The following is a 13,614-nucleotide window of genomic DNA, read 5'->3' as shown; positions in this document are numbered from 1 at the left end:
ATAGTTCTTCTTTTATTGATCTATCATCAAAACGTTTATTGGAAAAGGATAGAAGAAGGTTCGCAAAATATAAGAAAAAATCGTTATAGCGACGGCATTGACTTCTTGCCTCGAAAACAGGAAAAAAAGAGATTGGTAATATAGAAGAAGAAGAAGAAGCAGATAATATTCGATATCTTCGAGTCCGCGTAAGTCGATGCATTGAAGAGATCGATGCCAGCTACAAAAATGGAGGAAAAAGGGTGAACGAGAAATAAAGAGTACGAAGTCGAGCTACAATGTTCTTCTTAAGAAATAGAATTTGTAAAAATATGATACTTGATAGTTCTTTATAGTTCTTTATAGTTATCTGCCCTCGACGAGTTAGTACTAATGCTATCAGTTACTTTCAAAGTCGGTATCTGGATGTCGCGAGTCCATTGTAGTTGTCATCGTCATCATCATCATCATCTCGCATTGCGTGGCTGCTTCAAACGAACGATAAAACTCCCTGCTTTTTACGTGCAATGAGCCGAAAAATTACTGACCTCCATCCCCGTTCCTTCTTCCTTCTACTCCTTATTCCTTCATTTCATTTTTCTTCCACCTTCCCTTTTTTCTCTTTTCGTCTACCACTTCCGTTGGTAGCCGCTTAGCTCCGTGCACCCCTCACACGATTTTCCAATAACTCGTTTACTATACCTTCCCTTCAGCAACTGAAGTCTTCTTTTCTTCTGCTACCTTTCAACCTCTTTCACCCCCATGGACCACTCTTTGGCAATCTCACCTTGTTACAAACCCTCGACTTCCTAACTGCTATGTCTATATATTTAAAGAAACAAAGCAGAAGAGTCGTTTCGTCGGTTGCATTTAAACGACATTATTATACCTGGTATGTCAAGTAATCAAAACGTTCGATTCTTCGATCTTGACATTATCATCGAAATATCGATCATTAGACTCTTTCTTTCATCTTTTTGCGACAACGTTCTCCCCTTTTTCGAAGAAATGTCGTAAAAGAAGACAAAGAGTGGGGGATAGAGAGAAGGAGGAAGAGGAGGAGGAGGAGAAAGTGAGAAAGCACGAGATTCAAAGCGAGTAGTTCCGCCGGTTAATTTTCTGCTAGTTCACCTTTATCGGTCCGCTTTCCTGCTCAATGACGAAGGTTTGGAGAAGAGCGAGTAGGAAGGAGAGGAAAGAAGGGATATAGAGTGGAAGAAGGAAGGGTGAAACGGGGACGATCAACGAAATCCGCATGCGCCGTTCCTGGCGTTTTACGGTGGCAGCAGAAGTAGCAGCAGCAGCAGCCAGGAGCCAGCGACGAACAGCTAGCGGCAATAGCAGCAGTAACAGCAGCAGCAGCAGCAGCAGCAGCAGTCGGCAGCACCAGCAGCAACTAATAACCAAGAGCAGCGCAACAGTGGCGGCAGTAGAGCAGCGCCAACTAAGACCGGGGACGTCTCGAACCCCCCTTTTCCTTTTGAGGGGGAAAGCTCGAGAAAGAGGACGCCACTGCTAGGGACAAAGAGAGAGAGAGAGAGAGAATGAGAAAGCGAGAACCGTGAAGGGGAGGAGGAAGCAAATTAATACGGGCGGGCAAGAGGGTCCAGCTAACGAACGAACCGACGCCAAGTCTAGTGTCGACCAGCGCCGCGACGCCATGCAATCCCACTTTCTCTCTCTCTTCCGCTAGCTCGATCGTTCTCATTCTTATTTCTCGAAATCCATTTCGAGTCATACATGTTATTATCTACGATTATTACGTATTGTATATTATTTCTTCTACCGCGTCGTTGATTTTTTTCTAATGAGTTTCACGATCGACCTTCGTTGATTTACTACTCTTGAGAGATAGAACTCATACGTCGGTTGTTTTATTTTTTAAGAAGGCATATGTTCACTCACACCGATTAAAAATTGACATTACACGCGTTACGCGATGTTTTGTGAACGAAGGGCTTGTTGTTTATTGGATTGATACTTTGGATTTCGACGGTGACAGTGAGAGTATTAGAGCGTTCTTTTTGAGTGTTAGTATGGATGATTTTAATGAAGGCCGGTGTCGAGCGTGTTTATAAGGGATTTTTATCGATAGGTTTTCTTTTTTCCGTTATTTTGTGAAATATAAAATTAAGGATGATCACGTCTCAATGTTGAATTTTTTTTTTTTTTTGAAATGATTTGTTTATAAATTGTCAAGTTTGCTTTACAGAATCTTTGTTGAAGTATCGCTTCTTTTTCCGAGAAATACAATTTTTCAATTTTGTATTTTCCTCTTCGACTTTTTTTAATCCGGATTATTTCCGATATCGACAGTACGTAGTTAAAATATGTCGACCGATAAATTTAGTGATTAAAAGAGGAACTTCCATGAGTATTAGCGACGAAACGAGCGAACGATTAAGATTAACAGAATAATTAGTAGATTTCTTCTCGTCGCAAAATCACGATAATCACGATTTCTCTTTTTTAAGAGCTGGTTCTGCCCTGTGCTCAACCTATTTTTCTTCTTTCTCTTTTTGCATTGCACCGCCATTTTGTAAGTTAACGTTTATCGAGATTGGAATCACACGTAATTTCCATACGACTGTGTTGATAAATGGAAAATATATAACACGTGTTATTTGTTCTTTTTTAAATACCTTTGTGTTTTTAGAGTTGTTTACGTTGCCGATTCGTTAGTGCGGGAATCGCTGAGAACTCGCGAAGGAGAAGGAGAATCGGAAGAAAACGTCACGGTGTTGTCGCTTTCGTGAAAACGAGTCACGAGGATCGAGCTGATGCTCGCTTCGAGATGTCCTTCTCGCAGTCTCATTTTAATTAAACGAAATTCCGCGTCTAACAAAGGGCGGCAAGCCAGCCGGTTAATTCGAAAGGGCAGATACGTGCTTCCTGGTTGGTCGAGTCGATGGATGCGGGTGGTGGCAGCGAGGGAAGAGGGTCGACGGAGGTAGGAACCGGTTCTAGCTTTTCCCCGGGGTAGCTGGATATCGTCGAGAGATGTTGGTGGAGGGAGGAAGAGGGAAAGTGAGAAGGAAAGAGAAAGAAAGAAATAGAGAAAGAAAGGGAGCTCGGACGAAAGCGAGAGAAAGAAAAAGGCGAAGAGAAGAAGGAACGTAGATGGGAGAAGTTCAATGGATGAAAAAAGAGAGTGTGGCGGGGAGGGGAGAGAGAGAGAGAGAGAGAGAGAGAGAGAGAGAGAGATAGAAAAAGAGAGCCTCCAGAGTGGGATCGATAAAGGGAGTGTCGGCACGAGAATCGGGTATGAGGAACACGAGGGTGGCCCTCGCCCTAAACGATCACCTTAAGCGGGTCAACGCGTTCCTCGTTTCTTTACGAAAACAATAGTCTGGAACGGCTTCATTAACCTCACGTACTAGATGCATTTAGAATAAAATTGGAAGGATCTTCCTTATGAATATCTTTAATATGTACATTTCAGATATCTCTTTAATCATTGATTAAATTTCATTAAAGTTTTATTGAAAACTGAATAAGAGGCAATTCATACTAAAGAAGTCGTAAATTTCGTGTTACGGCTTTGCAACTAGAGAACTCTTTGTTCTCCCTCAGGCTCTTGGATTTTATTGCTTTTTCTACATTTATTATGACGGATAACGTCGCCGTTGAAGTCGGCGTCTTTGCTTTTTCGTATCTTCAAACGAGAGACCGATTGTTGTAAGTGTTATAATTTAAAAAGTCGGAAGAGCGTGTAAAACCGTTCGCTTTTCGTCAGAGCGGAAGCTTAATAATAATCTTCGATCGTCGTTACGGAATCGTTATACTTTGTTATTACTACGATGCATCGTTAGCACGACGCGTCCACGGCCTTTAACTACCACGCTATTCATTAACGTCGGTCGAATAAATTTATTGTACTTTAACGCGAGGCGTTTACCTTCCACGACATAAATCCATTCGAAGCCCTCCTCTTTTCTTAGCGATTTCGTTTCTCCTCTTATCCCTTTCTCTCTTTCGTAAACCGAACTGTCGTATGCGTTCAGGTGAAGGGAAAGACGCAGGTGTTTCCTCGTCGACTTTTCGTGACTACGAAATATCTCAGACAATTTGTCGCTAATGAATTTAATTTTTATGGGTAAGAACACGAAACGTTATCAACAATCGATAGTGCATATGTATTCTTATTGTTACGAACGAGTTTAACAAATTATTGTTAAAATCGATCGTCGAAAATTGTTTTTGATAATCTGGTTAGCGATCAAAAAATCGCAGGACAAAAGATTCTTCCTTGCTGAGTTGAGTTATCCCTACGTGACACGCGGGTCGCGTTATCTCACAGGCTATATGAAACAAGGGTGGAATTTCGAAGGGGGACGAGTAATCCTTGCAGGCGGATTACTTGGGATTTTTCTTGGCTTTTGGGTAAAGAAAGGAAACGAGAGAAAAGAAGCCTAGCACTTCCTTCGAAGAAGTAGGCTACGAATTCTTAACCAAACCCTCGCTGATGACACATTGTCTTTCCTTCAGCTTTCTTCTATTTTCTTTTCTTTACCTTGTGCGAAAAATACATGTTCGCATCAATTTAGACAAGATCCTTTCTTGTTTCGAAATAGAGTATGCATCTAAATAAAAAAAATGTCCAATTTTAAACCGATATTAGTTTTAGAAGATAATCGACATTCTATCGTGATATATAATAGCGCTAAATTACAAGAAAGAACAAGATCCATTTGAAAGGAAATATAGCTCTATTCTCCCTCTCATCCCATCCAAGTACCCGTACCCTCGAATTTTATCTTCCGCTTTCACCCACGCACCTTCCCAAGGCATTGGTGCGCGTGAGCGTAACGCAAGGCACTTTGCCATTGTACTCACACTATCGAGGAAGGCGCGGTTTATAATATGATATGCTCTCACCGAAATAATGTTCCTCCAGCAACCCCACTGACTCCATCTCTCCTCTTTTCTCTTCTTTCTCTTTGCTTTGGTCCTTTTCTTCCATGGAGTTTCTCATCTATCAACAGTTTTCTTTTCCCTCCTCAGGCCTTACTTCCTCTTTCCCTCTCGTATGCCGTACGCTTTTCCAAGCAAGATTTATGAAATGATACTTTGTACGGTTCCATTTTAGTGTACGCCTCGATTTACTCGGTCGGAGTTGCGTCTGGGGCCTCCCGACGTCGTCTTATTTCCAAAGTTTTCTTCTTCTTGCCGCTACGAAGATGAGAACGAGAGAGAAAGAGAAAGAAAGAGAAAGAGAGAGAGAACGTGCAACACGAGCACGCCCCTACAGGATGTCTCAGAAGTCTAATCTCCTATCCACAAATCGACGCCGTTAATCTCTCCTCAGTTGTAGGAATCACCTTGATGGACACACTGCTATGGTTTTGTCTTAATTATTTCTCTTAACGATGCTGTCGAATTTAAAACTGACTACGTTTCTCTCTTTCTCTTTCAGTCCTTCTTTCTCTGTCCCTCTCCATCAGTCTCTTTTCCTCTCTATTTTTTGATGTCTTCCGAAGAACGTGTTTCGTAAGTAACGGACCGTTGCTGATTGAAATATTTCCTAGAATCAGTGCCATTATCGTTCTTGTCTGTGGACTAAATCAGCTCACGCTTTTCGCTCATAAGATATAGAGAGAGTTTATGTTTATTCTACAATAATCTTTTCGCTTGTCGGTCTCTTTATTCTCTCTCGAGCGAGTATATCTATTTATTCACTACCTACGCGTTATTTTACACGGGAAAATATGCTATCGGAGTGGTAGAATGTAAAACAATTCTAGATTGTGAAGATATTTCCATCGTTAAGGTATTCAACGTTTCAAGATGATTTAAAACGTTTAGCTATTCGCAAAATTCGAAAGTCACGAGTGAAACGTCGACTTGAGAAAAACGTTCGCACCATTTTTGTCAGCATTCCCAGATACTTTTCCTTTTACTTTGTTTCTTTAACTCCGTTTTCTTTCACCTTTTTGACTTCAGTCGATTACATTCCCTTAGAAAATCATCGTTGCCTCTGTACGTCTTGTGCGTGGCACGCATGTTCAAAAAGCCCTATTCGAGATTCACTCTAGTTCTTTTCAGGGGTTGGTTGAAAGTTTTTCCTCGTCTGAGGGAAAAGATAGTATACAAAAATGGATGGATTCTTAGAGTGCGGATACGATTTTAGCGTGCCACCTTTCGTGCCACACCTACATCCATCAACTTAAAATCTCTCGATTTTCAAGCTCATGCTTTTTCTCGTCCTTACAAAAATGTTCTCTCTCTCTCTTTTTCTTTTTCTTTATGTTTGTTCCTTTTTCCCTTCCTCGAAATGTTCGTCTGATTTTTCGAATCTTTATCTAGTTCGTTTTTGATCGTTTTCTTGTATCTTATTTCTCTCATCTTATTTTTGTAGACAAGATTCGAATAACAACGAGAGAGCTCCCAAGGAAATCTTTTATTTCATTTCTCTTTTTGCTGTGTGTCGTTTTCACATGTTGGACGACAAGCGTAAACACATACTTACTGTAAATTCGTATCGAAAATACGTTGTACTTCAAAAGAATTAATTTCGTTGGGTAAGTACATTAAAGTTTATAGTCCTACGTTAACAAAAAGGCGGCTGTATTTTAAGTTTAGTTTGGTTATTCGCGATTTGCTCTTGGTAAGTTCCTCGAGCATTCGAATATACTCCCTATTCCATCGCCAAAAATGGAAATTCGAATATGTGTCGGTTTTAGCAAGCACATGTGGGATATTAAAAGTCGAAATTGTAATAACAGCTCTCTCTTTCTCTTTCTCTCTCTCTTTCTTGCTCTATTGTTATTTCTTATTTTAGCAATATTGTGAAAAAAAAATACAAGAGTTATGTTAACGTGTTGTAGCAACCTACTCTCGTCTGGGTAGAAATGTCTAATAGTCGATAAACATCAACATAAGGAATCAATGCAAATGAATTGGAGAATAGAAAGAGAAGGCTATTTAACGTTTAATAAAATACATACCTATTGAGATATGTAATACTTATGTGCATCGCGTATCGCATGCTTACCGTACGATTGTTCGGACTCATGCTTTTATCATACTTTATTCCACCTATATTCATTCCGTACAAAAATATCTTTGTGAAAAAATAGCAGCTAGTCGATCGTGTCGGTACTTTATGCTTGCTTTATCAACAATTTTATGAAAGAGATCGATTACAGTTTCGAGTGTAAATTAGTATCACGCCGAAGGAAATGCATGGGTTTTTCTACGCGCGTTGAGCGTGTTGAGATATGGTTCTTGATCGTGTAAAAACGCTATTCTACGTAATATCCACGTTTTTTTTATTTTCTCTGTATGTACCTCATATTTTCGATATATATCGTGTTAAGTTTCGTAGAAGTTATCTTGGACGGTAGCCTTCGAGAAGATATAAGGAAAGGCGAGAGGAAAAAAGAGAGACACGCAAGCCTTCTGGCACGTGGTGCAAAACTCATATTTATCATTAGCCTCCGGTAGCTGTGGGTAATTAAAGCCGTTCCTGGTACTCTGACCCAGATATTAATTAGTAGTTCGTGGACACCTCTCAACGACGGGCCACCACGTCGTATGGAAACCACGTTTCGTTCCTTACTGTAATAAAGTTGTGTTTTCATCATTAATCGTCAACTGGCAGTATGCTCTCTTACTCCTCGTTTGTGCGTATCGTTAGCAGGCCGTCTAAATACAGAAGAAGGAAAGTCGCGTGAACAGACGTGAGTACATGAACGTTAGTATGTGAGGATGATAGGGCAGGTGTATTCACTTGCAATAATTTGTCGATCGATTCTTTTATGGTGCCTTTTAGGGCTACACTCTTCTCTTCTCTTCTCTTCTCTTCTTTTCTCTTCTCTTCGCTCCTTTCTTCGTGCAATTTCGAAATGTACTTGAGGAACCAGCCAAACAACCGTTCGTTTCTTCATTTTGTCTTTTTGGCCAAGCAAAATATTTTAAAGCGAGGTTTAAGACTATTATTAAAGACCAAGGACTAATCGGTATGGTAACAAATTTTCCATGACTTACTTAGGAATCTTTAACGTATGGTTAAGATTCTATCATAGGATCGAGATTAAGAATAGTATTTGAAAAGAATGGAAGTGTTGGGGCCTAAATTCCTCAATTAAGAGTCCTCTGGCAATTTCGGATATGCTCTCGCACTTCTCACATATATCAATCACAACCTTAAAGGTTGTGGGCTGAATAGGCTTACGTTCACAATCGGAAAGGTTGGGATGTTCCCTTTGTGGTTCCTTGTGAATCCTTAAGTCCCTTGTTCCTTGTGGCTTCTGTGTTCCTTAGATGCTGAAGATGTATCGTTGTAGGCGTCCGGTGGTGGAATAGAAAGAATGGTCCTTTGAATTGGCCCAGCAGGGTGCATATATGGCAGGGGTGCGAGAGGTAGGGATTAGAGAGGTGAGGTTAGTGCTTCGATAGTTGCTTGTGATCGTTCGATACTCGTAAAGAGTATCGATCTTATATTAATCTTATATTAATCTAATAATTAAATCTTATATTAATCGATAGAATTGAACGCGCGCATTTTGATACAGCTAGTTATCGTACGATCATTTCGGATCGTACATGAAGTCTACATGGATATACTATTCATTCTCTTGTTTATAAAATTATCGTTAGTTAACACAAAACATAACGATACTTTATATTTACTTATTTTATCGTGGCCGATCAAATTATATCTTTTGCAATCAAAAACAAATAATAGTAAACTTGGCAATGACTTAAGTAAATAATAAAATAATTCTTATAATTATAAATATTCATAAAATCAAATAATTTTTAACAGAAAATTATAAATTGATCGCTTGACAATTCGTAATACGTTTAGCGTTAAACCACGTAACGATCATTCGAAATGTGCTTTTACTACGCTTAGATGTTTCTTTAAGTAGCAATAAAATCCGATAACTATCTAATATTAAAGTTTCCTTCCGTTCAACAAAATACCGGCTATATCCGGTATTTTCCTAGGATTCTTAGATATTCAATCATCACGGATATAAGAACGTGATGAAAATTCTTAGTCTAACATTTATTGATACTAGTTTCCGTTCTATTGTACTCAATCGATTATCCATTTTGATAAGTCAAATATCGTTTTGTTTATATATATATATATAAAGAAAAAAATCGTCTTAAAAATGTGGAAAAAGTTTTGTCGAACTAGTGGATCGTTTTCTTGAACACGATCCGTTATATTATATTTTTGCATATTTGCAACGAGAAACACGCAAATTTTGAGCCGTAAATCGAGAAACGCGCTGACTTATCTCGTACAAATCGGTGAAAGAACCAAACAACAAGCGGTAACTTCGTCTTTTTCTCGGTAACGCTCCTTCACCGAAAATTTATTGTTACATGAAATTAAAAAAGAGCTCTAGTGAGATAAGACTTAACAAATACGGTTGTTAGTGCACTAGGAGGGTGTTCATTTGTTTTCGTCCACTTGACTCGCACCGAGCGATAAACTTTCTCTCTTTCTCTCTTTTTTTCTATTCTTTTTTTTTCTGTCGCGTGCATAGCCACTTCACCTGTCGTGCCTTTCCTTTGGGCCGAAAACTTTTCGCCTTATCTTCAAGTTTTTCCGCAAAAATAAAATATACTCCTTGTCTCATTGACAGGCTTTATCATTTGACGATCGTTGTGAAATCGTGCAACGAGCGAGAATGTTTGTTCTTAATTTTCATGTAGTGAGTTTCTCACGAGTTCGCATGTAACTTCGTCAGAAATTCCATATCGCGTTTCGTTTAATTTCTTTCTACGCAAGGAACAATCGAAGAATCGTTGTAATTTACGAAAGATTTAGAAAATTCGTCAAAATTTAATTCTCATGTTTATTGGGTAGATAAAGGAAAAGGAAAAGGAAATGAAAAACATTGTAAATCCAAGAGAAGACGCTGGATGGTTTACGAGCGAGTCAAATCTATCATCGGAAGGATCCTTGGTGGTTTTGTAAACTCTGCAAGTGGATCGGAGCAAGAATCTTCGTGTGGTTTGTTATGACCAAATTCCTCAATTAAGAGTCCTCTGGTAATTAGTTTCTGGGGATGAGGAAGAAGGGATTAGAATAAAATTAATCAAACACGTGGTTGAGCCAAACAAAGAAACAATGCCTTTTTTATTGGCTCGTCAGGGGAAAGCCTTGCGGCATAAAAACCCTGGATGATATTTAATTATAACAATGATGGTCCCCCACGTGGTGTTGCCACGCGAAAAAATCCCGTCGATGTGAAACGTATATAGTGGAAAGATCTCACCTTTCGTTAGCTTCGCTTACGTTCCTTAACTAATTTAACTTAACTCCTTTGATTTAGATATATATTCACAAGCGTCCAGTAATGGAATGAAAGAATGTCCCTTTTGTACTGGCCCAGCAGGGCGTACGCACTAGGAGTGAGAAGTGGGGATGCGAGAGGTGGGGGTAGCTAGAGAAGCGCTTCGATAGTTACTGTTAGTTGATCGATGCTCGCAATGAGTATCGATCTAGAATCCTAATCGATGGAAGCGGACGCGCGCGAATTTCGAATACCGCTAATTACCGTACGATCCTTTCGGATCGTACAGGTTGATGCTCCGGTACCGAGAATAGATCAAAAGCTTCTCCATTACGACCAAATTGCTGGACATAGATGCACGCATAATCTCCAGTACTATTCATCTATATTTATTGCTCCGTGGTAGACACACCATCGCCGTGGTTTAATGATGAAAAGACGGGAATCCAGGCTGTTTCTCATACGGACGACGTTTACATGAAGCACCCACTAAAACTTGGAACGCTAACGTATTATTGTCCATTGAAAATACGTTCTCATGTAGGCTTCCTTCGATATTAATTAGGGGAAGCCGAAATTCGTGGTTTCTATTAAACGAACATTGAGTAGAATTTTAGGCTTTGATGTTGTACTATATTTTATGAGTTCCACAGGAATATCTTGTCTCATTGCGCCTTGTTAGTACGATCTATAACAAACCTTATTATAAATTAATTATAAGATATTATTTTTTATACATTTGATGATAGATCGACTAATCAACGTCCGAAACGATAATTACATCGTCAAATTTTTGTTCTTTCCATTTCGATTTGCCGAGTACCATCGACAAGATTTATCATCTGTTTCTCTCATCTCTTTTTCTTCGTAATAATCTAAATAAGAAACAGCACGCGTTCTCTTGCATCCTTTTCCAAGAGAGTGCGATGTAAGAGAGATAAGAGAAGAGCTATTTGGTTGAAGATAAAGAGTGGAAAGAGAGGAAGAGACGTAGTAAATCCAGGACCGAAATTCTTTCATAAAAGGAGACGATTTTTTTCGGAGCCATGAGGACGGAAGAGAGGCAAGATCGAGAGAGAGATAGAGACCACCTTCCTAACTCAAACAGGATTGTAATTAACTGTCACGGCCAATTCACCAATAACGTCGGCGTATTTATGCGCCTTCTTTGGCGCCCGATAAAAACTCGTTTTCAAAACGGTTAATCGCGCGCTTGCCAATACTACCAGAGTTACCCCCACTCTTTTAAGCGGTTATTGGACTTTATATATTCTGTTCGAATAGTCGAGTTTCTTTTTGCGAGCCTACTTAAATCCGTGCGTTCTTCTGTCTTTCTTTTTCTCTCGCTTTTTCCTTTCTTCTTCTTTATTTCTTACTTTTTTTCTCCTTCTTTTTCTTTTTCCTCCTCTTCCTCCTTCACATCTCTTTCTTCCTCTTTGTAGGTCTTTACTCTCAACACGCCTTGCCTCAAATCTCGGTGGTTTTATGCGGCGACGCGCGCGCTGGAGAAAAGCTTCGCGATAATAACGACCTGCGGAACTGCTCGGCGAAATTATACCAGAGAATATTTGATGGTGTAACACTGGCAATAAATCGCTGGGATATAATGTATAATTTGTAATACCGTAAAAAAGGAAAATCACGCTGAGGCATAACGTGTGCAAATTTCGTATTTGCATCGTATTCACGTGGCATTTCATACTTAGCGACGTTTTATCGTGGTCAATTACGACTTTCGATACTGTAGTTCGATTTGTTTTTATTTTATTTTGTGTTCCTTTTAAATTAGTCTTAGTCTATTTTCTGACCTTTATTAAACTATTATAATCTGATGTTTTGAGTTATATGTTGATAGGACAATATATAATCTGGTAGAAATAAATTTTACGTTTTTATATGTTCTACTTAATTACTTATTTACGTTCAGCTCTATATGCCCTTGGAATTTAATTAACACACTGAACGATCGATCGTATGTAGTTGACGTCTTAAATAATGACAAATCCTCCATTTTCAAAGGAGATTAAGTAATCTCTTATCTTCTTTGTTCAGTTTATTCTATAAAAATTACAAGAACTTCACTATCCGCCATTTTTTTCGCGTTATTCGCGAATTTATCAGCGTAACTCTCATAAACACCTTTGGATTGCTATCGAGTGCTAACGAAGCTGATAGGACGACGTTTGCTTCACCATCCATCCATCCATCCATCCATCCATCCATCCATCCATCCATCCATCCATCCATCCATCCATCCATCCATCCATCCATCCATCCATCCATCCATCCATCCATCCATCCATCCATCCATCCATCCATCCATCCATCCATCCATCCATCCATCCATCCATCCATCCATCCATCCATCCATCCATCCATCCATCCATCCATCCATCCATCCATCCATCCATCCATCCATCCATCCATCCATCCATCCATCCATCCATCCATCCATCCATCCATCCATCCATCCATCCATCCATCCATCCATCCATCCATCCATCCATCCATCCATCCATCCATCCATCCATCCATCCATCCATCCATCCATCCATCCATCCATCCATCCATCCATCCATCCATCCATCCATCCATCCATCCATCCATCCATCCATCCATCCATCCATCCATCCATCCATCCATCCATCCATCCATCCATCCATCCATCCATCCATCCATCCATCCATCCATCCATCCATCCATCCATCCATCCATCCATCCATCCATCCATCCATCCATCCATCCATCCATCCATCCATCCATCCATCCATCCATCCATCCATCCATCCATCCATCCATCCATCCATCCATCCATCCATCCATCCATCCATCCATCCATCCATCCATCCATCCATCCATCCATCCATCCATCCATCCATCCATCCATCCATCCATCCATCCATCCATCCATCCATCCATCCATCCATCCATCCATCCATCCATCCATCCATCCATCCATCCATCCATCCATCCATCCATCCATCCATCCATCCATCCATCCATCCATCCATCCATCCATCCATCCATCCATCCATCCATCCATCCATCCATCCATCCATCCATCCATCCATCCATCCATCCATCCATCCATCCATCCATCCATCCATCCATCCATCCATCCATCCATCCATCCATCCATCCATCCATCCATCCATCCATCCATCCATCCATCCATCCATCCATCCATCCATCCATCCATCCATCCATCCATCCATCCATCCATCCATCCATCCATCCATCCATCCATCCATCCATCCATCCATCCATCCATCCATCCATCCATCCATCCATCCATCCATCCATCCATCCATCCATCCATCCATCCATCCATCCATCCATCCATCCATCCATCCATCCATCCATCCATCCATCCATC

At 40.1% G+C, this 13,614-nt stretch overlaps 2 protein-coding genes across 6 annotated transcripts in view; both read left to right on the top strand.

Moving 5' to 3' along the window:
- Positions 1–13,614, top strand: part of LOC107072771 (misexpression suppressor of ras 6) — a 217,544-nt gene that overhangs the window by 117,704 nt on the left and 86,226 nt on the right. The window lies entirely within an intron of this gene.
- The window catches only part of MESR6 (misexpression suppressor of ras 6), a 436,905-nt gene continuing 424,836 nt past the window's right edge, over positions 1,546–13,614 (top strand). The window contains exons 1-2 of one of the 4 annotated variants that reach the window (XM_089177493.1): positions 1,546–1,980; positions 2,636–2,929. The gene's annotated coding sequence lies outside the window, so the exon portion shown is untranslated. Of the gene's footprint in view, positions 2,930–13,614 lie in introns of all 4 variants that reach the window. The other 3 variants (XM_089177492.1, XM_089177491.1, XM_089177490.1) reach the window with 3 other exon arrangements.

The sequence above is a fragment of the Polistes dominula genome, unplaced genomic scaffold, assembly GCF_049000335.1.
Source record: "Polistes dominula isolate Pdom_NZ unplaced genomic scaffold, Pdom_raw_medaka contig_24, whole genome shotgun sequence".
Lineage (NCBI taxonomy): Eukaryota > Metazoa > Arthropoda > Insecta > Hymenoptera > Vespidae > Polistes > Polistes dominula.
This window is presented reverse-complemented; position numbering and strand designations above follow the sequence as displayed.